The 27,612-nt window shown below is 42.9% G+C and overlaps 1 long non-coding RNA gene across 1 annotated transcript in view; it reads left to right on the top strand.

The window, feature by feature from the left end:
• The window catches only part of LOC121023496 (uncharacterized), a 40,366-nt gene that overhangs the window by 1,273 nt on the left and 11,481 nt on the right, over window positions 1-27,612 (top strand). The window lies entirely within an intron of this gene.

Here is a 27,612-nt window from a genome sequence, read left to right as displayed (position 1 = left end):
TTTATTAGAAAAGTGTACCCTGCAGAAGAATTAAGCTGTATTCTGGTCAATCCGTACACTGAAACTTTACCGTGGCCAATAAAAAATGTAGGATTTTAATTTTCAAGGAACAAATTCATTAGATGGTTAATTACAATAAGCAGGTTACTTACTAGCGCACAGAATGTGGTGCCGAAAATTAAGTGTTCTGTTCATACATAATAAGTATAAATAGAAATCAGTGGTTGCTTGCTACCTTAAGAAGCTACTGGCTTGTGGTGGGGGGTGTTTTAAGCTCCCCAAGTCTTCCACGGTCTCCTCTCAGCCAGCAGCGCCACAGTGAACTTAAAATCTGAATGAAAACACTGTGCATGCTGTGCACCTCCGAAACCTATTCCCCAGCAGCCTCTCGGGAAATTCGAGAGGCATGACTGCAAGTGAGCGCTACTACCCTCAGGTCAGAGGTTTTCACATCTGGCTACACCTCAGGATCAGCCGGGGAGCTGTTCAACCCTGGAGCTGCCCAGGGCCCCGCAGACGCGGTGGTTTTGGAGCTCCCCAGGTGATGCTAATGTCTGCACATGGTGCAGGAGGTGATGACTTTAACACATTCTACGACCCCGCTCTCTCTCCTCAAAGGCCTCTGCCTGCAGTACAAGTGTCTCTCTGGATCCTGGATCACTCCTTCCCTTCAGATACCACATGCCCTCGGGACTCCCGCAGTGACTACCCCTTTCCTCAGTGCTCCCTCCCCCTCTCCCTCCGAACCGCTCTTGATAGAGTGGTCTGTCCCTAACTCACCGGCCTCACTGCACATCCTCTCCCCCTACCATGCCCCTCGATGAAACTGCTGAGCAATTCCCTATGCAGCTAGGAAACTTGACCTTAATCTCGCTTGATCCTTCAGTAACATTCAACATCCTCATTAAAAGAAACAATAACAAACAAAACCCAGGCTATCTTATTTTTCCGTGACACGACACGACACCACCCTGGTTTTCAATGGCCTCTTCTCCATCCTCTTGGCTGACTTTTGCTCTGTTCAACCTCTAAACGCTCACAACTCGGTCACTAGACTTCTCCGTCAACATGCGCTCCCTAGGCATGGTTTAAATACCACCTAGACGCCAACAGCTCCCAAATTTAAATCCCCTGCCACAGAACTTTCCACAGAAGCTCCTGTATCTGACTGCTCCACCTGCATATTCAACAGGAACTGAAAGCATTTTAAATAAATATTTAATTTCCCTTTGCCTCATTCTATAATTCTATATATTTCTATAAGCAGTACCAGTTGCTATAGCCAAAAATCTCACAATTGCTCGATTCTTCTTTTCCTCACTGTCACCATCTAAATCATCAGCAAGTCCTGCTGACCCTACATCCAAGACATCCCAAATTTGTCCAGTGTTTTCCCTCTTCGTGACAGTCCTAATCACCGTGACTTCCCCTGGTTATTAGCCTACTCACTGGATCACCTGCTTCCACTCCAAACCCTTCCCTCCCAAGATTCTCTACACAGCACCAGGGTGATCTTTGAAGGTGCATAAGATGTCATGGACCAGCTTGAATTACCCCCTGTCCCCTACCCCCGTCGCACTTAAATATAAGTCTAAAACATGTACCATAAACAAGTCAAAAGAAAAGCCATCAATATCCTTTGTTATGGAAGTGTTAAATACTGGTGCTGTAAAATTCAACAGTCTTTTCCTTCATATTTCTGCTTTTTATTCCTTAAGAAATCCCTACCCACACAGAAGTCAGAAAGATACTCTAATAGCCTTGGTTGTTGTTGTTTTTTAATGTTAACTTTTCTGTATGTTTTGTGGTAAGGATCTAATTTCTCTCCTGATGTATGTTTCTGCATATGAGTAGGCCTGTCCCACTAGTCTGTCCCACTGGCCCATTTGTCTATCTCTGTGTGTTAACACATCATAGTAATTATTACAGCTTTTGGTATCTTGATATCTGAAAGGGCATCTGCCCTACTTTGCTTTCAAAAGTGTCTTTGGCTATTCTTAGCCCTCCATCTCCAAATGACTTCTAGAATTAGCTTGTCAAGTTTGATGAAATATGCTATCAAGGGGGAACCTGACTGGCTCAGTCAGTGGAGCATGCGATCCCTCAGATCCCTCAGGGCAGTGAGTTCGCATTGAGTGAAGAGATAACTAAAAAAGAAAAACAACTGAAAAAAATATCCCATTGGGATTTCAACTTGATTTTAGAAAGTCTTTTTTCCTATTACTTATCCAATCTGTTATTTGGGGTTACAACATGTTTTTTTTTTTTTTTTTTTTTTTTTTTTTTTTTTTTAATAACTTCAGGTATACAGGAAATTTGCAAAGATAGGATAAATATTCCTTACCCAGTTTCTCCTGATGTTAACATCTTACACAACCTTGGTACACTGTGAAAATGAAGGAATTACCTTAGTACAGAACTATTAATTAAATTACAGACTGTATTTGAATTTTACCTGTTTCTATAAATCTCTTCCTTCTGTTCTAGGATCCTAGCCAGGATACATTATTATTTCTTCTTAGGCAACTCTGGGCCATGATAGCCTCTCAGTATTTCCTTGTTTTTCATGACTTTAGCAGTTTTGAGGTACTAGTCAGGTTATTTTATAGAATGTCTCTCAATGAGTTGATCTAATATTTTCTCATGATTTGTCTTGGATTGGGAGTTTTTGAGAAGAATTATCTGCTCTTCCTTTTTATATGCTGATTTTGTATCCAGTGAATTTGCTTATCTGTTTTATTAGTTCTAATACTTGTTAGTTTGTCTATAGATTTTCCTGGATTTTTTGTAATGTTAACATCTTTATTAATGATAATTTTTTACTCTAACAGTCAGAACTCCTATCATGAGCATTAATGCATTGACTAGGACCTCTGAGGTGGGGATACTTCTTATCTTTCACCAACAAGTAAAAATGTTCACAAGCTTTTTTGCAGAACCTCTTTATTGGGAGTTAAGGAAATTCCCTTAAGTTCTAGTTTTCTGAAAACTTTAGCATGAATAAGATTAATTTTATACAATGACTTTTCTATGTCTATTGGGAAGATTCAACTTTGTTATTTTATGCAATCTGTTAATATGGAGAATTAAGGCAAATTTTCTGTTGTTGAAACATGTTTGCATTCCTAAACCATACTTGACCATGATTACGAGGGTCTGATTTATATACACATACTGCTGTATACTACTGGTTTATATTCCATGTTTGTTTTTTACATCTAAATTCTTAATTATACTATCCGTGCCTGGTTTTAGCATCAAGGTTATACCGGCCTTATAAAATGACTTGGATTATTTTGCTGTTATATTCTCCACAATTGTTTATAAAAAATAGGGTTCTCTGCTTTTTGAAAGTTTAGTATAACTCACTGTAAAATTCAGATCTGATGTCTTTTTACATGGAATATTTTGGACTTCATTTCCTCATAAGTTTGGGACTTATATCTGTCTTGAGTCATTTTGGTCATTTATATTTTACAAGAAAACTGTCGATTTCACTTAAATTTATTAGCATAGAATTGTTCACAGCATTCTCTTTGATTTTTAATCTCTTCTGCATTTGTAATATGTCACCTTTTCTAGTACCAATATCATTTATTCTTGTGTTCATCAGTTTTATTAAAGATTTGACAATTTTATGTTTTTTAAATGGCTTTTGGCTTTTTGACCATATTCTTCTTTTCCATTTAATTAATTTCTGTTCATTTTATTATTTCCTTCCTCCTACTTATTTGGGTTTCTCTTCCAAGCGTCTTGAGTCGCATATTTACCTAATTTATTTTTAATCTTTTGTGATTTTTAACAGATACACTTAAGGCCATAACTTTCTCTCCGAGTATCACTTGAACCGCTATCCATGTATTTCTGTTGTTCGGTACTGAGTTGTACTGTTTCCATTAGATTTCCTCTTCATGACATTAAAGACTGCATGCATTCAGGTTCCCAAGTTCTTCAAAAGTCTTTTGATTATAGATTTCTAATTTAACTGCATCACAGCCAAATGATATCGTCTACACGTTATTATTTCATAGTTGTTAAAACTTCTTTTGCGATCTTCGGATGTAATCAATTCTTAATTGTTCAATGCGTTAGAAAAGAATGAGTATTCTGTAATTGTTAGCTACCAATTTTATTTGTGTTCATGAGATCTGGCTTATTAACTATGTGTTTACATTTTCAGAATTCTTACTAATTTTCTCTCTGCTTAACGTATCAGATCTAAATAGTTATAATAATATCACCTATTATGCCTTTGGTTTTATCCACTGTTCCTGATATTTCTTTTAGCTTTTGCTTTATGTTTCAAGGCCATATTTTTCGGTAGAAACAAGTCCATGATTTCCTCTTTTAAGGTGAACATCTAAGAAATTAATCTGGCGGTTTACTTTTAACAGAAGAGTTAATCTTTCCCCATTTTAAATTTCTGATGTATTTGCTTGTTGAATGTGCCTTTTCCTTTGCTTATTTTCTCCTTTCTTGCCTTCTACTGAGTAGATCAATTTTTCTTTACTCCTTTTTCCCCTCTGCTAATGTGGAAACTCTCAGTTATATTTCAGTTACTTTATTGTCTATCTTTAAAGTCCTAATTTATACACAAGTGTGTATATATACTTTTTTTTGCAAGTATATATATATTTTTAACAAAGCATAAAATAATAAAGGAAATTCTGGAATAACTTAGCAATTTGTTGAATTTCCTATTCCCCCTTCCTAGTTATTATCTAGAATTTTAGCTATACTTTTTATTTAAAAAAATTTTTTTAGGTTTATTTTTTTATTTTGAGAGAGAGAGAGAGAGAGAGGGAGAGAGAGAGAGAGAGAGAGACAGAGAGAGAACACGCAGGAGAAGGGCAGAGAGAGAGGGAGACAAAGAATCCCAAGCAGGCTCCGCACTGTTAGCACAGAGCCTGACATGGGGCTTGATCCCACAACCCTGGGATCATGATCTGAGCTGAAATCAAGGGCCAGACATTCAACCAACTGAGCCATCCAGGTGCCCCTTAGCTATACTTTAAAGAAAAAGAAAATTTGAGACTCAATAATTAATTATATTTGTCCCTATTTTGATAATTTATTCATTCTGATTTCTTAAATCTCACTCCTTCTCTCTAGATTCATCTGTTTTACCACTGAAAAAAATCCTTTAATAAGTCTTTTAGTTATGGTATAAGGTAGTCTATTTGTATTTCTAAAAATGGCTTTGAAAGACATTTCTAAATGACAGTTTATCTAGGTATGGAATTCTAAGGTGACCCTCATATTCTCCCCTTATCTTGAAGATTATTTTTTCTAATGTCTTCAGATACTTCTGAGGTCTGCTGTCAATTGAAATGTCCCACTGGAGCTTTTAGAATAGGTAGTATTGTGGATTCATTTTTATCCTGCTCAGGACTTGTGTGCCTGATGAAGGTTTTCTTTCCCTTCTGAAGAATTCACACCCAGTATGTCTTGGCCAAAATAGCTTTTTTTTCCATTCCAATTATATTCTCTTATTCTCAGCCTACTGGAGTATATTGGCCCTTCTTCATCTATCTTCCATTTATCTTCTCTATTTCTTGTATTCTTTTCTGAGTTGCTGAATAATTACTTTAAAAAAAATATATGTATATATATATACCATATATATGTATGAGATATATATGTATATATACATTTACATATACACACATACACACATAACACACACATTTTATTAAGTCAACTCTATGCCCAATGTGGGACTTGAACTCATGACCCCGGGATCAAGAGTCGTATGCTCTACCAACTCAGTCGGACAGGCACTTCTGTAATTCCTCTTTTTAACTGCATCCAATAGAGTGTTTCCCTTGTTGTGTTTTACAGAGGCTATATTTTTTTCATGTCTAAGATTTTCAATTGGTACTTTTTTATACCCACCTTTTCTCAAATGGATGAACATTTTATGAATACTGTTCCTTATCTTTCAAGAATCTTAAAGTCACATTAAAACTATCTGATTTGAATTGCATTTTGTCAGTGAATTCATGTCCTACCTGTTGATTTTGTTGTCTTGCTTATTATAGGTTTTCCTAAGTTTAATGCAGTGCTTTGCAATTTTGGTTTCTAAGTGTTTCTCCTATGGTATATCTTTATCCCCTGTTCCCCTTCTCTCAGAACTTCACTTTCTTCCACGTCTAGCTTTTTTTTTTTTTTTTCTTATTTTTTGGTTATCTCTACCTGCCCATGAGAAACTTACTCCTAAGACAAGTTTTATATTGTCAACTGGGGCTTCTGTGCCATGTGATAAGAGAATATATTATCCACTGAGCAAGATTTAAGCTTACTTAGGCTGGGTCCTCTCTACATGGCTGTCTTTTTACCTACTGCCACTACTCACAATATCAGCTGGAGCCCTGAGTAACTATCACTAGTTTCTTCCAGCCTCATTTCATGTCAGGAGAATCCCAGCCCAGCCCATTTGACAGAAGGATCCTGGGGCCTCAAGATGCATCGGGGACTTCTGGACCTTGTTACTCTTCAACATTCCAATTGTGAACTTCCTCTATTTCAAGATCAAAAGTCCTGAAGGTTTATGTCTTTAAGCCCCACATATCCTTGCATTTTTCTGTTCAGTTTTTTGATCTACAGAGATGTCATAAACATCACTGCAAGTTTATATTAAAAAGAGATTGAAGTGTGCATGCGAAAGTTCACAGCACCATCTCAAAAACAGTATTTTCTAAATTATCTACAGCAGTAATCTCATTTCTTTCCCAAGTGTGCAGTGGCATTCTCCTGAGGCTGACAGACAGAATACTGAGGCAGAGGAGGATTTAGTTATTTTCATTTAAGCCAGATGTTGAAGAGATTTGCAAAAATATAAAACAATGCTGCTCTCCTCAGTCATCTTTTGTTTTGGGAATTAAGACATTTTCAGGAAAAAAAATGTTACTTCCATTAAAATGTAATGGATTTACCACTGTTATTTTCAACGTATTTATTTTTATTTATTTTGGGGACAGAGAGAGACAGAGCATGAACGGGGGAGGGGCAGAGAGAGAGGGAGACACAGAATCGGAAACAGGCTCCAGGCTCTGAGCCATCAGCCCAGAGCCTGACGCGGGGCTCGAACTCACGGACCGCGAGATCGTGACCTGGCTGAAGTCGGACGCTTAACCGACTGCGCCACCCAGGCGCCCCCTGTTATTTTCATTAAAAAAATTTTTTTTAATGTTTATTTATTTTTGAGAGAGAGAGAGAGAGACAGAGTGCAAGAAAGGGAGGGGGAAAGAGAGAGGAGACACAGAATCTGAAGCAGGCTTCAGGCTCTGAGCTGTCAGCACAGAGCCCAACGCAGAGCTCAACCCCACAAACCATGAGATCATGACCTGAGCTGAAGTCGGACACTCAACCAACTGAGCCACCCAAGCGCCCCTTACTACTGTTAATTTCAATGAACTAATATATGTTTATAATTTTCATTTTAATTTCTAAAACTACATAGAGTGATAGATACAATTCACATAAACAGAATTTTTGCAGTCCTCAGTCATTTTCAAGAGTATAAATGGGTCTTAAGATCAAGAAGTTTGAGAACATTTGGTCTACAATAAATCTGTAATAGATTGGGCTGTTGGGTGTTATGATCCCATGGTTTATCCCAGAGCTTAATACATGGAAGTCTCTCAGTAAATACTGATTCATTCATTCTTTCAACACATATTTGAGTGCCTACTACATATAAGGGCCAATGCTGAGGCCAGGTTCATGGTTCACTGTGAATGACACTGAAATGGCCCCTGCCCTAATTCATTTATTTGATAAATATTTCTTCAAGCTTCATTCTAGCTAGGAAGATACATACAGTAAGTTAGTTGACAAAATGAACCTTTAAAAATCGTGGTGAGTGCTTTGAAGGAAAAAAACAGGATGTGGAAACGACGAGGGGTATGTTTGTGGTAGTTACAGAGTAGTCAGGGAAGGCATCTCTGAAAGAAAAGCAAAGACCAAATGGTAAGAAAGAGCAAGCCCTGGAAAAAGCAAGGGGAATAATAATTTAGACAGACAATGTACAAAGCAATGCACAAAGACCATAAAGAAAAAAGAGGAGGACACCAGGAAAAAGATAAGAGGACATCAGAATGGGTGGAGGACAGCAAAACTGGGATTGAGGGGCACAAAACGAGGTTGTCCAGGCATGTAAGAGCCAGCTCTTTAGGACCGTAGGCCAAGATGATCTTGAATTGAATCCCAAATGTGACGGGGATTTGTTAAAGACTTATACACAAGGTCTGACTTAACCCACTGTAAGATGATTCATGTTGCTGTGTGAAGCAGTGGAGATTCGGGGAACAGAGGAGTCAGCTGTCCAGGCAGAGGAGGACGGTGCTCTGAACTAACATGGTGGCGGTAGACACAGGCAGAGATGAACAAACAGAGGATGTATTTTGGAGACGGAACAGAGACATCTTGCTGATAGAATCTGTGTGTGAGGCAAGGGAAAAAGTATCAGAAATGATTCCTGTGTTTCTCGTTTGGGCAACTGGGTAGATGGAAGTATTATTTAGTGAGTCTTTGAATCACATGTTTGGTGGGGGAAGAGCCTAAAATCAAGAGCTCTCTTTTGGATGTGTTGTATTTGAAATGCTTATACTCAGATCAAGGATAAGGAGAGGCTGAGTAGGGATTCTGGAGAGGTCTCTGCTGCAGCTCTAACTCTGGAAGTCCTCTGCACAGAGCTGGGTTGTTGCAGAAATGGGTTAAAATCAACACTTTGCGAAATAAAGAAAGAAAATCGGTTTTTCAGTGTTTACAACTATTATGTATATATTCACTGCTGAATAGGTAAATATTTTAGTATACAAATTTGTATAAAGTTCCTCAGTGATGCAGATCTAACCAATTTTCCTTAAGAGTAAACTTACTTTTATTTTTTAACTCTCTCAAGGAATTTTGGGACAACAGAAAACCAAACATTTATATTAAAGGCAACCAACTCTTTCACATAAACTGCTCCTAAATTCAAACATTAAAATAATAGCACCCCCAAGTAGTTAAATTACATATAAGACGAGGGCTAGGCAAAGGACAACCCTGTCATAAATCAGAGGTTGTAAGAGGAAACCATGTCAAGTCTGGCAGACAGTGTTGAGGTCCAGAACTATGAGAGTTCCCGTATGCCAAGAAGGCTCACCCGCCATCCAGTGTTCTCACACATCCCTAGCCAAGAGGGCACTGGGCACCTTCTCTCATCAGAGGCAAAAGCATTCAGAAGTCAATTATCACATGCTAATCAAAATACTTATTTGGAAAACGCAGGGTTATTCACACACTTTTCTTGTGAATTGGTTTATCAGCCAGAAAGCTCTAATCCTGACCTGGGATGGCAGATGCTCATCTATTCAACCGTTTGCGAAATAGGTGTGGAATTTCAACTACGTCCAGACGCTAGCGATACAGCAAAAAAAGAAATAGTCTCTGCCTGAGTGGGACATACATCCACAGATGAAACCCAACAATCAAATACCCACACAATGTGAGGGACAAGCAGTAAGTGTGCTAAAGACGCACACGTACGCTGCGAGTGTGACCCAGAGCTGGTGCTGAGGAGAGACGGCCGATGCCTAATTAAAAGTGTGTCCAAAGGTTAGGAGGCAGAGAGGAACATGGGAGCCGCAGAACGGGAATACAAAGTGCCGTAAGCCAGATGCTGCAGAGGAAAGTCAGACCCTGCAGGGTCCCGAAGGCCATTTAAGGACCGGAGACCCCTGGCAATCATGATCTCCAGGACACAGCAGGAATTCCTCCTAGGGGCGACCACCGCTCAGATCTCACCCAAGTCTCCTGGAAAATGGCACAAGTGCCACACATACTCACATGCTGACACCTCAGGACGTGACCAAGATGATATGGAGAGGTGATCCAGCTTTCACAGCGCAGATAGGCCAGGAGAGGAAAATGCATTCTTACCTGGCTGGTTTTGCCAAAGGCCCATCACGAGATATTATCTGAAGAGAACAAGAAAAAGGCAATCCTTCAGATAAAAGTAAAAAAATGACTCATAAAGCAGAAAAAAGCTGGAGATAAGAGATACAGATTTTACAAATTCTATGTATTACGTAGAATACAAAATTCCCAAAGAATGAGAAATAGCTCATGGAATGATCTCCAAGATACACTGTTAAGTGAAAAGCCAAGGAGTTAAACACTTCATTGGTTAAATTAAAAGGCAAACAAATATATACCTATATTTGCTTTTTTTTTTTGAGAGAGAGTGAGTGAGCAAGCACATGCTTGTGTGCGAGTGGGGAAGGGGCAGAGAAAGAGGAAGAGAAATCTTAAGCAGGCTCCACACTGTGAGCGGAGCTCAATCCCATGACCTGAGATCATGAGTTGAGCCGAAACTACGAGTCGGACCTTTAACCGACTGAGCCACCCAGGTGCCCCCTACGTTTGCTTCTGTATGCATGGAATAACTTTGGAAAGATTATTCACAAAACTAGTGACACTGGCTGTCAATAGGGAGGGAAGGGAACTGGTGGCTGGAGACTGCATATGGGAAGGAAATTTTCACTCCATACCCCCTTTCTCCTTTTTGAATTTTGAGTCACATAAATATATTACCTATTAAAAGCTACAGCAAACACATTAATATTAAATAAGATTTGACTAACACATATGAAAATTTAATGAGAAGGAACATTTTCAAGGAAAATAAAAGTGACCAAAACCGACTATCAAAGGGATAGGAAAAAAGAAGTTAGGAAAAATCTTTTCACAAAGAATTTCTATGTGTTAAGATCTCCCAATACATTTTAATAACCTAGCACTGGGATTTTAAACCACACGATCTCTAGGAGATTAAAAACTAATACTTATTGAGCACCTTTCTTGTGCTACGGACTGCATTAAGCGTTACATGTTTTTTGTAGCTCATCCTTCAAACAGGCGAGACAGGTGTCTTCATCTGCTTTACATACAAGGAAACTAAGGCTCACGGAGTCTCACTCAAACTTGCATGCCTTGTAAATGACTCCAGAGGTCAGACTCTTCAACCACTATGCTACGTGATTCTATGCTAACAAATTGGAAAACCTGAAAGAAATGCATCATTTTCTAGGGAAGCAGAAAATAACGTGAAATCTCGGTTGACTGGAAGTGTCCTACAAATGCCCGAGGACTAATTACTCTTAGTCTGCACAAATTGTTACAGGGCATTAAAAAAGGCAGATGGCTTGCCAATTCCTTTAACTAAGTTGGGAGAGTGGCTTTCAGGAACATTTTTCTTACAATGACAATGTGTTACCAGAGCAGCTATCTTGTTGTGGTACTCGTTCTGTGTCGGCCACCAGGTTAAGCACTTTAAAAAATGATCTGGGAGCCACTTGGAAAACAGTCTGGCAGTTCCTTAAAAGGTTAAACAGTTACCAGAGGACCCGGCAATTCCATTTCTAGATGAAATGAAGCCATATGCCCACATAAAAACTTACACATGAATGTTCACAGCAGCATTATTGTAATAGCCAAAATGTGGAAACAACCCAAAAGTCCCTCAGCGGATGAATAGATAAATAAAATGTGGTCTACCCATACAACAGACTATTTGGCAGTAAAAGAGAATGAAGTGCTGATACATGCCACAACATGGGTCAACTTTGAAAACATTATGCTAAATAAAGGAGCCAGTCATAATAGTTTGCACATTGTATGCTTCCATTCATATCAACTGCCCAGAACAGACGCATCCGTAGAGATAGAAAGATTAATGGTTGCCTAGGGCTGGGGAAGAGAGGAGTGGAGTGAGGGTTTCTTTTCAGGGTAATGAAAAATGTTCTAGGGGGCACGTGGGTGGCTTAGTCGGTTAAGCGTATGACTCTTGATTTTGGCTCAGATCATGATCGTATGGTTTATGAGTTCGAGCCCTGCGTTGGGCTTTGTGTGTGCCTGCTTGGGAATCTCAGTCTCCCTCTCTCTCTGCGCGCAGTAAGATTAGTGGGAGAACCCCTCATGCCTGCTTTCTCTCTCTAAAAAATAAAAATATGTTTTATAACGTTCTAAAATTGCTTGTGGTGATTGTTCCACAATTCTGTGAATATATTAAACACCACTGAATTGTACACTATAAATGGGTGAATTGTACGTTTTGTGAATTATATCTAGATAAAGTTATTAGAAAAAATATGTATCTGGATGAATTCTCCCACTAATCTTAATGAAATCAGAACTAATATATTTTATAGATGAGAAATTTGCAGCTCATCAAAAGATGTCATCTCCTCTAAGTCACGATCTAATTGGCTGAGAAAGCCCGATTCAAACCTAGGTCTTTCGGTCTACACCCCTTACTACTTCCCAATACAATCCTCTTCAAATACAGTGAAGATCTCCAAGAAATGGTCCCCTTTATTGAGAACAAATAAACTGATGACTAACGGATTCACAAAGGCAATCTCCTCAGAACAAATAATTCCTACAGTACTAAGCATTCCAAACCTAGAGTAGGAGGGAAGGCTGCCCATTTAAGAACCTAGCAAATGTTTTTCATTCTCAAATGGGTCTTCCTTTAAGAGTGCCCTGGAGAATACTAAAAGTAATAGCTATCATTTATTCAACCCTTACAATGGGCAGGGCCTGGCACCAAGCCTTTCTGTGCATTATGATGTTAAATCCGCACAACTCCATGAGGCAGATACTATTATTATCCAAGTCTTATAGTTCAAAGGCAAGCCTTGAGAGTTGAGAGGTTAGTGATCTCGTCCCAGGTACATGCTAGTAGGCGATAGGGTCAGGAATCAACCCCAAATCTGTGAGATGCCTGAGCTCCCAGCCACCATGGGCTACATCGCCAGGCTATTAAATTTGAAAGCCATGATGAAATGTTATTCTTGAAAGGAAGGCAGATGATAAAAACTTGGCAAATGTCAAGGAACTGCTTTCTTGAAATAGTTCTCTGAACCCTTGCCATTTTCAGGCAACTTTCTTCACACTTCCAAGGAGGAAATAAATTTCTCTGCTTTGAAAATTGTACCACTTCAGTGAAGTAAAAAATCTCACATTTTAACAACGCAGCACAGGGGTTTTCAACCCAAATATATCTTATTGTGAGATAATAATAGCAAATATTAATTGAGAATGTGTGCCAGCAATTTTTCTAAGCACTTTATAAAGTGTTAGCTTATTCAATTTTTTAGACAACTGTCTAAAGTGGGTACAATTATAACCTCTATTTTAGGGACGAGGAAAGGGAGGGAGGGTGGTTGAGTGACCAGCCCAAAGTCATAATAAGTGGCCAGAATTTACACCCAAGTCACCTAGTGCCACCCTCTAACCCTTAATTGTACTCAACTAACTCTCAGAAAAGAGCATGAGATACCTAATACGTGATTCACTAGATTCCCGACACTGAGCAAGACCTTCCACATGTATTATGTCAACCTAACAGCCCAAGGAAGTGGGTATGTCAGTAACAACGCCTACCTGCAAGATGAGGAACATGAGGCTCGGAGGGTAACCTGTCCAAATACATACAGTGAATGCGTGTCAGAACCAAGTCTTTCCGACTCCAGATCACACCACGGTCACTATGCCATGAAATTCTGTGGTGGAGTCAGCAAACTACAGCCTGCAGGCCAAATCCGGCCCTCCGTCTGTTTTTGTACAGTCCACAAACAGCACGGTTGAATTTGAAAGTGGTTAAATGGTTTTTAAAAAAATCTAACGAATAGTGTTTCTTGACACATGAAAATTACATGCAACCCAAATTTCAATGTCCATAAATAACATCCTCTTGGACACAGCCACACCCATATTTACATACTATCTACGGCTGCTTTCATATTACAGCGGCTGAGTAATTTCAACGGACACCACATACCCCACAAAGCGTGAAATATTTACTATTTGGCCCTTTACAAAGACGGTTTGCTGACCTCGTTCTTTAGTATTACATTTAAAACTCTTAGCAAGGGGCGCATGGGTGGCTCAGGCGGTTGAGTGTCTGACTCTTGATTTCAGCTCAGGTCACGATCTCATGGTTTTGAGAGTTCAAGCCCCACGTTGGGCTCTGCACACTGACTGTGCGGAGCCTGCTTGGGATTCTCCCTCTCTCTCTCTCTGCCCCTCTCAAATAAATAAACTTTAAATAAAAACAAAACTTAGCAAAATGGAAGGGGAGAGTATAAACAGTGCCTCCCAAAGGAAAGAAAAAGCATGACCCCGAAGGGTGACCAGAGAAGGAACAGAAACTTCCTTCCAACTTTCAAGGAACAAGTAATTTCTCTGTTCCATAATGTGTTCCAGGGCCTAGAGAACAGTGGAGGGCTTCCCAGCTCCTTTTAATTAACTAGTTCACAGAGGTTTACAATCCCCAAGCTGTTTTAATTGGAAGGAATGCTGCAGAATGAAAATAACAACAGCTGATAGTTATGGAACTTTCTCTATGCTGCCAGGTGCTGTGTTAAGTCAAAGATGGCCATTTAATCCTCTTGACAACAAGGGAAGGTAGAATGCTATCGTTGCTCACTTCTGTGCATGAAGTTAGAGCCTCAGGAGGTCAAGTGCATTGCTCGAGGCACCCAAGTTGGTCACAGCTCAGGACTCTAATCTTGTTTCCACCTTCAGAGACTACACTCTTAACACCACACCATTTAATTTTAACCTAATAAATCTGCAAATATTAGGAAATGTAAAATTTCCTGAAAAAATATAAAGTACCCAAACTAAAAAAATAATATGGGGGGGGTATAAACTTCCTACCAACTCCCAGGGAGCAAAGAATTATGAGCCACAAAATGGTCTGAGTCATAAAAAACAGGTTTCCCAATGAATTTTATGCCCTAGTCTGTGGGTTGCAACAGCATCCATTTCTTGACCTATCATCTTCTCTGTCTCCAAAAAGAATCCCTACAAGTTAATAATAGCTAACGTTTTTATCTGGACTTTGCGCCAAGACACTAAGACTTTCTATGCAGTAACTCCAACCTAGGAACAATGATCTGCAAAGAGACATAGAAAGGCTGAGCAGTTGTGCACAGACTCACAACTTGCAAGTGAGAGGACTTGGATCCAAGGCCAAAGCAGGCAGTAAACAAAGTCAGCATCTTTTTTTAATATTTTTTAAAAATGTTTATTCATTTTTAAGAGGGAGGGGGAGAGAGAGAGAGAGAGAGAGAAGGGGAGGGACAGAGAGAGAGAGGGAGACACAGGATATGAATGAAGCAAGCTCCAGGCTCTGAGCTGTCAGCACAGAGCCCAACGGGGCTCGAACCCAGTAACTGTGAGATCATGACCTGAGCCGAATTCGGAGGCTTAACCGACTGAGCCACCCAGGCACCCCCAAAATCAGCATCTTTAATACACTTCCTATGATCCCATGGTAATGAATCTGAAGAAAATCCTATCGGTGGCATTTCCACCACGCCTGAACAAGTCTGGACAATTCCTTTAAACTCCCAACAGAGCAGTTCGGGACCCAAAAGATCTTCCTTGAAAAGAGGTGGGATCCCACGCCCGGTAAACGCTAGAACCCTAACAGCACTACATCAAAGACCACGCGTTGCACGACCCTGTTTGCACGGAAGGCCCGGAGGAGGGACACGTAAAGAGACAGCAAAGACCGCAGCGGCTGCGAGGGGCTGGGGGCCGCTGCCGAAGGAGGCGCACAGGGTGTGAGGGGGTCCTGCGAGGGGTGTCGGAGTCAGCCTAAAACAGGATCTGGGGGAGGGCTGCACAACTTTGGACACGTGCTCTAAAGGACAGCGGGGCTGCGCACTTACAGGGGGTGGGTTTTCACGCACAGACACACCCATCTCTGCGAAAGCATCCTCGCGGCCGCTCACGCTCATCCAGGACCCCGCACCCAGGCTTGCTCTCCCTCGGGTCCGCGACGCTCACGGGAAATCCCCAGTGCAGAGAGCACGCGGGCCTGGGCAGGGCGCAAGACCGGCCGTCCTTCGGCAGCTGCTCCGGAAGCCGCTCAGGGGACTGCTCAGGGGACGCCTCAGGAGTCGCCGCTGGAAGAGGAAACCCAGGGTCCAAGCGGCCTCGCGGGCTCGAAGTAGACGCCCAGAGCGACGGCCCTAGAAGGCGCCCCCCCCCCCAACCCAGGGCCTGACTCTCTGCGCATGCGTCCTGGGATAGGCCCAAGCCAGGCCGTGGGAGTCTCCCGCATTCGCCAGTGGCTACGGAGAACAGGCAGTCGAACCACGTACCCGTCTTGTTGTGGTCTTACCGTTGCCGGCCTCCAGGTGCTTCCCCGGCTCGTAGAGGAGGACCAGGTGCGGCCCAACGAACAGGCATTTCCCGGGTCAGGCCATGGGTACTGAGTGCGCACGCGCGCCCTGCCACCCCGGCGCAAGGGCACGTGGGAAGCCCTCGGTGGCGGGAGAACAGCCCTGCGGCAGAGGGACTCCCAGCTGGGACAGTGGGACGTCCGTCGTTGTGCCCGGGGGCCTCAGGTGGTGTGTTTTCAGTCGCCTTACCTTTACGTCATGATCTAAGCACTGCGCTAATCGATGCAAAGTAAGTTCCGGTTTAAGAATTTTTACCATATCCATTCTATTCCGGTGGAAAAGATAACTGATTCCAGCAGTTGAGTGAAACCACAGCCCTGTCAGGGCGAGTGTCCACGGTGCCTGGGGCAGAACCGATGCTGCCTGACTGCTCCCCGAACGGCTGGATGAAGTCCCCCCAAACGGGCATGCTGTGTCTGGACCCAGTTGCTGGTAAGCGAACCATCTGTTAGATGGGCCGATAAAACCAACTTTTCGTTTGTCGCAGAGTAGCCTGGGGTGAGAGGTAGGGTTGCGGGATTCAGCGAATGCAAACGGAATAACCCAGTTAAATCTGAATTTCGGGGAGATGACAACCTTTGTAGGATTAGGTAGGTCCCACTTGGGCACACTGGGTTTCCTATACCTTTACCTGGAACCCTAGTGAGAAGGCAACGTGGTCAGGTGGGGAGGGAAGACGAGTGCATTCCTCTTAGACAACTGAAGAAGGAAACGAAAATGGGTATCTGTAATTTATAAATAATTACTGAGCAGGTCTGAAGACCATCCTTGAGAAGCTTTGATTTATAAAGTGCCTGGCTCTCTGCTAAGGGTTGTATTTACGTTATCTTAAATGTTTGTTTATTTTTGAGAGAGAGAGAGAGAGAGAGAGAGAGAGAGAGAGGGTGAGTGAGTGGGGGAGGTGCAGCAAGAGAGGGGGACTGAGGATCCGAAGCAGGTTCTGTGCTGACAACAGAGGGCCTGATAGGGCTGGAACTCGAGAACTGTGAGATCATGACCTGAACCAAAGTCCGATGCTCAACCGACTGAGCCACCCAGGCGCCCCCTACGTTATTTTAATCGAAATTTCGTTCGCAGTGGGGTAATTCTTACTTTACCAATGAGGAAAGAAGCTCCGAGATAGAAAGTCACTTGTACGTTCCCACATTTTTATTCAGTCACCCCCAAAATATTTACTGAGAACTGACTGAGTGCTGATCTGGTGTTTTGATTCCACACACAGTCAGCCTCCTGAGCTGGAAAATTCCATTCGCTGCCCACTCCTCAGCCTCCCTCCCTTTCCCCACTCCAGCTGCAGTTTCCGTGGTAACAGGCAGAATCTGCCTCCATAGCTAACAAGAGCTAAGAGCTCTTGAGGGGGAACAAGCCAGAACCATTGACGTCAACCTAGCCTGGCTGGGGGATGGGGAGGACTGCCTGAAGCCTTAAAGCCTCCTCCATCAGTGATTTATGCAAGACTCTTATATGTGTGAAAAATCTGTCCTTGGATTGGGGGGGGGGGGGGGAAGTCTCTGCAGAAGAACAAAATTTTGGCTATGTGAGCCTCTGCGGAGTCCACACGGTTGTGGGTTTTCAGTTCAGAAGCTGCTGCAAGCAGCGGTGACGTTAACATGCGTGTATACCATTTATTAATTCATTTAGTCTGTCATTCAACCAGTAGTAATTGGTGGGGTGGTGGCATTCTATGTGTCAGGCATTCTGTTGCTAGATCCTGAAGATATGATTGCTGTCACCACATTCACGGTTGGGGTGCCTGGGTGGCTCAGTTAAGCGTCTGACTTTGGCTCAGGTCATGATCTCATAGATGGTGGTTTGGGCCATATCCGGCTCTGCCCACTTTGGACCCTCTGTCTCCCACGCTCTGCCCCTCCCCCACTTGCTCGCGCGTGCTCTCTCTCTCTCTGTCCCTCCCTCCATCCCTCCCTCAAAAATAAATATACATAAACACACACACAAAACCCAAAAAGCCATTCGTGGTCTCTACCTTCCTGTTGCTTACAGTCTAGCAGGAGAAACATGTATTTATTTGCTCATTCTTCAGTATATTCTGAGAGGCCATTATGTGTGAGGCATAGATTAGAATCTGGAGGACACAGAGGTGAGTTTTAAAAACAAAACAGGGGCACCTGGGTGGCTCAATTGGTTAAGCGTCCAGCTTCGGCTCAGGTCATGATCTTGCGGTCCGTGAGTTTGAGCCCCGCATCAGGCTTTGTGCTGACAGCTCAGAGCCTGGAGTCTGCTGTGGATTTTGTGTCTCCCTCTCTCTCTACCCCTCCCCCGCTCATGGTCCCTCTCTCTCTCTCTCTCAAAAATGAATAAATGTTAAAAAAAATTTTTTTAAATAAAACACTGTACTGCATGGAAATGACTGATGGGATCGACGTCAGATGTTAAACAGATCTTCGCAAACACAGCAAATATTTACTGGGCACCTCCTATGGTGTCAGGCACTGTTTTCGGTAAAGGGGCTATAGCAGTGAACACAACAGACTTGGTATCTATTCTTATGGAGCCTACATTATGGTAGAAAAAGAAAATATGTAAATGAATCAGTGTTCTTTCTTACAACAAATAGGATACTCAAATTGACTTAAATAAAAATGATTTATTGGCCCAATTAATTGGAAATGCCAGAGATATAGATGGCCTCATCAATATTTATAAACATGATTTATATTATTGCAGACATTTATAGTTTTCCTGCCCAGTACTCTTTCTCCCTGCTTCTTGCCACAGCCCTCCTGTGTATGGGAAACTGATGGGTATCTGACCCAGGTCTGGTCAGTCACTCTGCTCCATTGCTGTGCCTGTAGTGATTGGTTCAGGGATGAGTACGTGACTCTAGATGAGCCACTCAGAGACTTACCTGGAAGTGTTCCCTGGGAGCTATGAGGAATGACATTCTCCTTGCTAGGGTGTGCACCTGGGCTATGGCCATCTTGTCTGCCTCTCAGGGAATAAAGCAAGAGAGTTAGAGTCCCCTACTCTCTTCTGCTGCTTAGGTTAGAAAATGTATGTACTGTGCTTAGCACAACGTAAGCTCGTAAGCTCTCAATGCACGTTAGCCAGTGTTGTTACTGAGTTACAAAAGGGAGCAGCGAGAGGAAATTCTTTGTAGGGACTGGAAGACTGTGGGTTTGTTGACCACTTCAAAGTAAATGCAAATCAGGTCTCTTGGAGGGCATGGAATGAAAATGAATGGAGGTACACAGTGTAGAGGAATGTGTTGTCCAGGCTGTGGTGAGGTTTTATGAGCTATCCCGGATTCACTGCATAGCCCAATTCCCTGGATTCAGAATGCTTGGACCAACCCATCAAGCTTTCACTGACATGGCCTTGGTACGTCCAGACTGCTGTAATGGAAGTATCGTAAACTGGATAGCTTATAAACAACAAGGATTTATTTCCCACAGTTATGGTGGCTAAGAAGTCGACGATCATGGTGACGGCATATTTGGTGTGTGATGAAAGCCAACCGAAGGGTACAGTTTGACCCACAACAGCAGGTGTACCGCCCTCTTTGCTGGTTCCTCTGCTTCCACTTTTCCTTCCTTCTTCCATTCATTTCCCAGCCTAGGCCAGTGTGAACTTTCTAAAATGCAGATAGGACCAGAGGCCTGCTGTGAGTTTGGAGGCTCATCTGGGCCTGTTTTTTTCTTTTTTTTTTTTTTTCCTGTATTTCAGGAAATAAGGCAGAGCCACCTTAGTCACTCTCTGCCCTCTTTTTGGATGGGGAATGTGGAAGCCTTGAGAAGGATGGAGCCTTGAGTCAGAATGCTTCAGTTAGCGCTTGTCTCCTTTCTCCTCTCCTAGCAGTTTTCCTCCCCTTATTTCTCAAGGAGCCAGTTCTTCTTGGAGAGGGGAGCACAAGGTAGAGGGGAGGAAATGTATTCCCAACACCATCTGCCTCAGTTGGCCTTTTTCTCTCTCAGTCAGGGCCAGTGTAGGGGGTATAATGGTGGCCCGCCCCCCAGAAAGATACATCTTCATCCAAATCCAGAGAACCTGTGCATGTTACCTTATTTGGAAAAAGGCTGTTTGCTGGTGTGATTCAGTTAAGAGCTTTGACGTGAGATCATTATGGATCACTCGAGTGGACCCTACCAATGACCAGTGTCCTTATAACACTGAGGCAGAGAGGGGCACCTGGGTGACTGTTGGTCAAGCATCCAACTCTTGGTTTCAGCTCAGGTCACGATCTCACGGTTTGTGAGCTTGAGCCCCACGCTGGGCTCTGCTCTGACAACATGGAGCCTGCTTGGGATTCTATCTCCCTCGCTTTCTGCCCCTTCCCCTGCCCTTCAAAATAAATAAACATTTAAAAAGAGCGAGACAGAGAGGTTAGGTGGAAGAGAAGGCAGTGCGGAGGTGGAGGCAGGTGCATCCAGTGGGCAGTTGATGACGGGGGCAGGACTCTGACCCCACCTGATTCAGGCCTCTGGGAATTGCTTATCCCCCCACTGTTGGTATGTGATGGGGGAATACTTGGTTTGCTTCCCTGCCCTGACCTGGGTGTGACGCCTCACTCTCAAGGAACCTAGCAGCTAGTGAGCTCTGCATACGTATCTGAATCCATTGCCTAGGATGCTCTGCACTCACCACACAACCGTCCCTGTGCAAGGAAGCATGGCATGAATTAGCAAAGGAAAAACGCCAGGACAGGTCATGAGGGAGACCATGGAAGGAAGGAAGAAGCACTATACAGTTTTGTGCCTTCCACGTGCCTTTTTTCCTGGTTTTGAACAATTTTCATTTTGCACTGGGCCCTGCAAACTGCAGCCAGTCATGCCTTCAGGAGTTAATACTTTCCCCGCAGTGGGTGTATACGATCAACTCTACCTCTTTCAGGAACTCCTCTGCAGAAATATGCACGTAAACATGATCCTGGTCTTGCAGAGGACTAGCCATCTGCCTGTGGTGAAGCACAGCTCTTCTCAGAGGCCAGGGCAAAAACTTGGCCTGTGTCCTTGTCAGTCTCCTCAGCACACCTGATATAGCCCATCAGTCACCAGCCCTGCCAATTCGGCCTCCTGAAATAGCTGTTTTCCTCAGGCCTGATCTCATTGTTTCCAGTACAGAGAGGGCCACCACTACCACCGCTTGGATCCTGCAATCAAGTCCTAATCCCTTTGCATTTTTACCTCTTCGAATCCATTCTCCATGCCTTTTAAAAATGAAAGTCAGACCATCATTCCTCTACCTAAAATCCTCCAAAAGATTCCTGCGGCTCTTTGGCTGAAGACCCACCTCCCCTCCAAGGCTCGTGTGGAGTGGAGACTCCCAAGTTCTGTTTGGAAAGTCCATGGAGTGGCAGTTTTGGCTTAGAAAACAGAACGTGTCTGGAAGCTATATTTGCATCACCTTATGAACAACTACATCATATTACTGTTCTAAGAAAATAGACAACGTTCATCAATACATACTTGCATTTTGGGATGTGTGTGTGTGTGTGTGTGTGTGTGTGTGTGTGTGTGTGCATGCATGCGTATACCTTGATATAGATACAGGGAGGTGACACATAGTAACATTAAAAATATTCCCATTCCCTTATGGTTACATTCCAGATATATTTTGGAATTTTGGAACTTAGTTCATTGGACAGTAATCAGGGCCTTTCTCCGTAGTGGCCATTGTGAAGGGGATTCAGGACACTGAATGGTTTTATTAGAGCATGAACGGGGGTAGACTATCAGCCCCAAGATCCAGGGTTAATCGGTGGGAAAGATCATTACCAGGGACATGTTTGTCTGGTTTTGAAATGTGGATGGAACATTGGAAGATTGGAAGTTCCAGTCCCTGTCCCCCACACCCACACATCCCATAGACTGCACCGCATATATTGCGTGGTTCCTGCCTGGCCTTCCGCTCAGGAATCAAGGGAACATTCTGAGGTGGGGCATTGGCGGGAGGCCCTGTGTGAACTTTTGAAGCTCACTTTCCTCAGAGAGCACAGGCTTTGGCCAGAAATCTCCCTCTCAACCTGTCTCCAAATTTCTGTATCTGTTCAACAGTTGATCACCTCCCACCATCTCAGAACCTGTCAACTGGGTCCTTTTGTATCTGTTCCATCACCATGTCTATGTTGCCAGCTTGTCTCTCTGGACAACTGTCTCCTACATGTGCTCCCTCCTCCTGTCACCTTTCACCCATTCCACCAAACATCCAGAGTGGCTTCCATGGCCCTTAAGATAAATTCCAAGTCCCTCAACCTGGGTCACATGAATACCTCTGACCTGGCTCTTTGTCCCAGACTTCTGCTTCCTCTTCATCCTTGTCTCCTAGCTCCCCCTGCCTCCAGCCGTAATGACCTTCCTTTCTGTTCTCTGTGGAGCCCACGTTTTCTCTCAAGATTTGTCTGTGCTCATTGCCCATGCTTTGTTCCTCGCCTTCTATTTTGTATTAACCATGTTTCCAGCTTCTGTAAATGTGATGCTGTCATATCTGCCCTACATGCCTATACTGGACAAGCCAGTATCTTATTTTCTAGATAAGCCAGTAGTGTGCCTATGTCTCCTTGCCATGACCTCCTGCCTCCCTCACTGCACCCCCTCCTCAGGAGAAGCCTTCTTCCTGGGGGTGTGCTTTTTTTTCAAATGCAGATTCATCAATCTCCAGTCCATACATTCCTGACCATATGACCTTTTGTCAGCTTCTCACACTCTGGACCACCATTCCTGTGCTTTAGTTACCCCAGAGCCAGGCACCAGAGGACTAGGGACATCACCTGTGCCCCACAACCCACTGAAATTCAGTGTAGCGAATCCTAACCTGTTCCTTTTTTTCAGAAACCACAATAAAGGATCTTACCCACATTTCTTCCCGGCTCCCTCTGCCTCCTGACTGGCCCTTATAGACCTGCAGGGCATGGTGTGCCCTTCTTGGGAATTGTAACAAACTATCTTTTTTTTAAAGCTTGCTTGCTTGCTTGATTGATTGATTATAATTGCTACACCCAACAATGGGGCTCAAACTCAACCCCAGGATCAAGAGTTGCATGTTCCTCCAATTGGGCCAGCCAGGTGCCCCAACAAACTATCTTTTTAATGACAGTCATCTTCTGATCTGTTGGCCTTGCTGCACCTCACATTTCCTGTTGATATACTATATTTTAGAACACACTCTCACACCAGTTCCTTCTAAATAGGCTTCCATTCACCCCACACCCCTGAAATTGCTCTGCTCAAAACCTACTATGTTGTTAGATCTAGTGGTCACTTCTGTGTCCTCAGGTTATGTGGCTTCACCATGGCCATCTACACAATTGACCTCTTTGTCTTTCTTAAAAACACTTTCTTCTAGTGCCTTCTTTAACCCTCTGTTCCCTTGGTTTCCTGGCCCCACTTTCTCCTTCTAGCTTGTCTTCTTTTGCTTTTAGATATCAAAGCTGAAGATGTGCACATCCTTTGACTAGGCCATTCTCCCATTCTCGTTCAAGGAGCCTAGATGGTGACTCCCAGGAAGGCATACTGAGCGAGGAATAATAATCATCTCCAACATTGAGTATTTCATCTATACCAGTCGTGTTCTAGACACCAGAATGCATTTAGATGAGCAATTCAGATCATGTTCCTCTTTTCATTGAGCTGACAGTCTTGTGGGGCCAGAGTCATCATCAAACAAGTTGAGAATAAGGAAGTTCCCACAAGTTGGGAAAAGACGCGTTGGTCCCCAGCCAGGGAAACAAACAGCTACCAGAATCAGTTTTAAACCCATTCAACCGATCGGTGAAAACTCGCCTCAGAGAATGCACTTTTTGCAAGCCAAACAATCAGTGTCAGCACTTTGCTTTGGAAAGTCAGCCACTGAAAGAGCTCATCAAGGATGGACTCACTCTGATAAACACGCCTATAAGTGCCAACCAATCAAGAGGGGTCTCACTTGAGAGACCACGGTCCTGTAGATGATGTCAACCTGGTTGTGTCCCAGAAGGCCTGCCAAACCCTGAGCTCCAAATTCTGTATAAAGTCAGTCGATTCTGTACAGAGGTGACCCAACCAGCCTTGTACTCCCCCATTATGGTAAAAAAAAAAATGAGTTCAGCATTGACCTTTTATTTCACATACTGAGTTGTATTCGTCTGCTAGGGTTGCCATAACAGAGCACCACCATGGTAGAAATCTATTTTTGTGCAATTCTGGAGACTAGAAGTCCAAGATCAAGGTGTCTACAGGGTCAGTTTCTCTTGAGGCCTCCTTTCTCCTTGGCCTGTAGATAGTTGTCCCCTGTCCCTGTGTATATGCAAATTTCCTCTTATAGGGATAGTAGGCAGATTGGATTAGGGTTTACTCTAATGACCTCATTTTACCTTAACTGTCTCTTGAAGGGTCCTATCTTCCAATACAGTTTCATTCTAAGATACTGGGATTAGGACTTCAACATATGAACTCAGGGGATATAATTCAGCCCATGACAGAGTAGTAGTCTTATTGTGGGATTGTGTGTGTGTGTGTGTTTAGTTTTTTAATGTTTATTTTTGAAAGAGAGAGAGACAGAGCATGAGTGGGGGAGGGGCAGAGAGGGAGGGAGACCCAGAATCTGAAGCAGGCTCCAGGCTCCAAGCTGTCAGCACAGAGCCTAATGCTGGGCTAGAACTCAGGAACCGTGAGATCATGACCTGAATTGAAGTTGGACGCTCAACCGACTGAGCCACCCTGGCACCCCTATTCCTGCATTTCTAAGTTTTCTGTGCTTTCCTCGGAATATGTCTCTTTTCCTCCAGTAGGAGTGACAAAGTCTTTATTACCCCTGGTTTTTGGACACATGCCGCAAGTTCTCCCTATGAGCAAAATTCATTTCACCTAAGTCTTTATATTCTGGGGTGCCTGGGTGGCTCAATTGGTTGAGTGTCTGACTCTTAATGTAGGCTGAGGTCGTGATCACATGGTTTGTGGGATTGAGCCCCACGTGGGCTCTGCGCTGACATTGTGGAGCCTACTTGGGATTCTCTCTTTCCCTCTATCTGCACCTCCCCTGCTCATGCTGGCTTTCTCTTAAATAAATGAACATGAAAGGAAGAAAGGAAGAAAGGAAGAAAGAAAGAAAGAGAAAGAAAGAAAGATTGTAAAAAAAATTCTCTATATTCCAGATTGCCCATTCATTGTTTGCCTGCCCCTCCTACCTAACACAGTATCAACTTGGGGAATTTAATGTTCCTTGAGCAGAGGTGGACTGGAGAATAGTGAACCTATGGTGAAATCATGCGGTAGTAGCCTTTGCCTCAGGATGTAATTAGCCTCAGATTGTTTCTCCCTACTGTCCTGTCCTCTCCCTTGGAAAGTAAACACCAATATGGTGAATTGCATATGGCCAGAACCAGTGCTTTCCACTTCACACAGCCTCAGGGTCTAGGCTTGCATAAGGTGAATCCCCCAAAATTTAAGGAGACACCAAAAAACTCAGTGCCAAAGATAAATAATGTTTGAATGCAACGTTTTATTTATTTATTTTTTTAAACAAAGTTTTTTTTAAGTTTATTTATTTATTGGGGGGGGGGCGCAGAAAGAGAGAGAAAATCCCAAGAAAGTTCTGCATCCCGACGCAGGGCTGGAACTCATGAACCACGAGATAGTGACCTGAGCCAAAACCAAGAGTCAGACGCTTAACCAACTGAGCCATCCAGGTGCCCCTGAATGCAACATTTTAAAGAATCAAAATGAATGCAAAACAATCCGTGATGAACAGTACCAACATTTTAAATGAGGCCGTCTGGCATTGCTGATTTTTCCGTTACCCTCAAGCTCTAACATAACGTGGCATGGCACTGTTACTGACACTGTCTTTAGAATTCTTTTAAAAAAATGAAGTTTTAAAATCACAAATCAAAATTTTTAATTAAATTAAATATTAGAATCAAAAATTTAAATGAAATTAAAAATTTTAAATCTAGAATTTTAGTGAAATTAAGATTTTAAAAATCTAAAAGTTTTGTATTTTGTTCACCATGGATTCTTTGGCATTCATTTTGATTTTTTAAAAAACAATCCACTAAAATGTTCTTTATCTCAATTCCTGAACTTTCAGCCTATGAGGGCAATGCCTCACTCACTTCACCCTAATCCAAGCTTTGCTCACCCTCTCCCATCCTCTCCCATGGCCGCCTCTTTCTCCAGCCCAGACCTCTGATCAGAGTTAGTTGACTCCTAGGCCTCGGTGCTTGGATGGCATTGAGCACCTGAAGTGCAAAGCTTGTAAGAAATCCGATCAGGTCTTTTTCAGACAGGACTTTCTTCCAGCAATTCCCAGCTCAGCAAATGGGCCACCATCCATCCAGTTTCCAAGCCACAGAGCCAGAAACATCTCTGACTACTCCTCACACCTCTTGTACTTTATGGGCTCTACCTTCAAATACACCTCCTTCCGTCTGGCCTCCTCCCCTCTGCTTCTCTCTAAGCACCCCCTTTTTCTTCATCCCCAGCTTTTCTCATCCTTCGTCAACTCTTTGTTTTTAATACTTTGTATTTTATTCTTTCCAGTTTTGTTGAGATATGTAAAAAATCCTAAGACCACCAAAAAACTGTTAGAACAGATTAACAAAGTCAGTAAAGTTGTGGGATATAAAATCAATATACAAAAGTCAGTGGCATTTCTGTACACTAACGATGAATTATCTGAAGAAGAAAGAAAATAATCCCATTTGTGATAGCATCAAAACCAATACAATACTTAGAAATACATTTAACAAGGCAAGTGAAAGTTCTCTACACTGAAAACCATAGACATAAACCATAGAAGACACAAATGAATGGAGAAATATCCCACATTCATGGATCGGAAGAATTAATATTGTTAAAATGTCCGTATGACCCAAAACAATCTACAGAGTCAATGCAATTCCTTGGCCAACTCTTGGCCTCCTCAACAAGGCTTGTCCTGACTTCCCTGTTCAAAAATGCAGCACCTTCTCCCTTCCACTGATGAGGCCCCTTCCTTGACTTAACTCAGGCTTCCTGACTGGGTTCCCCAGCCTTCTTCTCTGTCCTTGGCCTGAGTCAGTTTGGCAAAACTTCCCTGTCATTGGTCTGATCACTTTCAGACTTGTATCACCCTGGCCTACCTTCAGCAAGAATCCTATTAGGTCAGTTTAGTAAAGAATTAACCTATTTCTTCATAATTTTTCACCCATCCCTGGCTGTAAATCTCCACTTTTCCTTGTTATATTCAGAGTTGATCCTGATCTCTCTCCCCTACTGTAGTAGCCCATTGTGTAGTAGCCCCTACTTTGAAAGCCCATTGTAGTAGCTCTCTTGAATAAAATCTTCTTTACCATCTTTGGGGTGCCTGGGTGGCTCAGTCGGTTGAGAGTCCCAACTCTTGATTTCGGCTCAGGTCATGATCTCATGGTTCATGAGATTGAGCCCCCACATCA

The sequence above is a fragment of the Herpailurus yagouaroundi genome, unplaced genomic scaffold (genome assembly GCF_014898765.1).
Source record: "Herpailurus yagouaroundi ecotype Mexico unplaced genomic scaffold, PumYag 557, whole genome shotgun sequence".
Lineage (NCBI taxonomy): Eukaryota > Metazoa > Chordata > Mammalia > Carnivora > Felidae > Herpailurus > Herpailurus yagouaroundi.
This window is presented reverse-complemented; position numbering and strand designations above follow the sequence as displayed.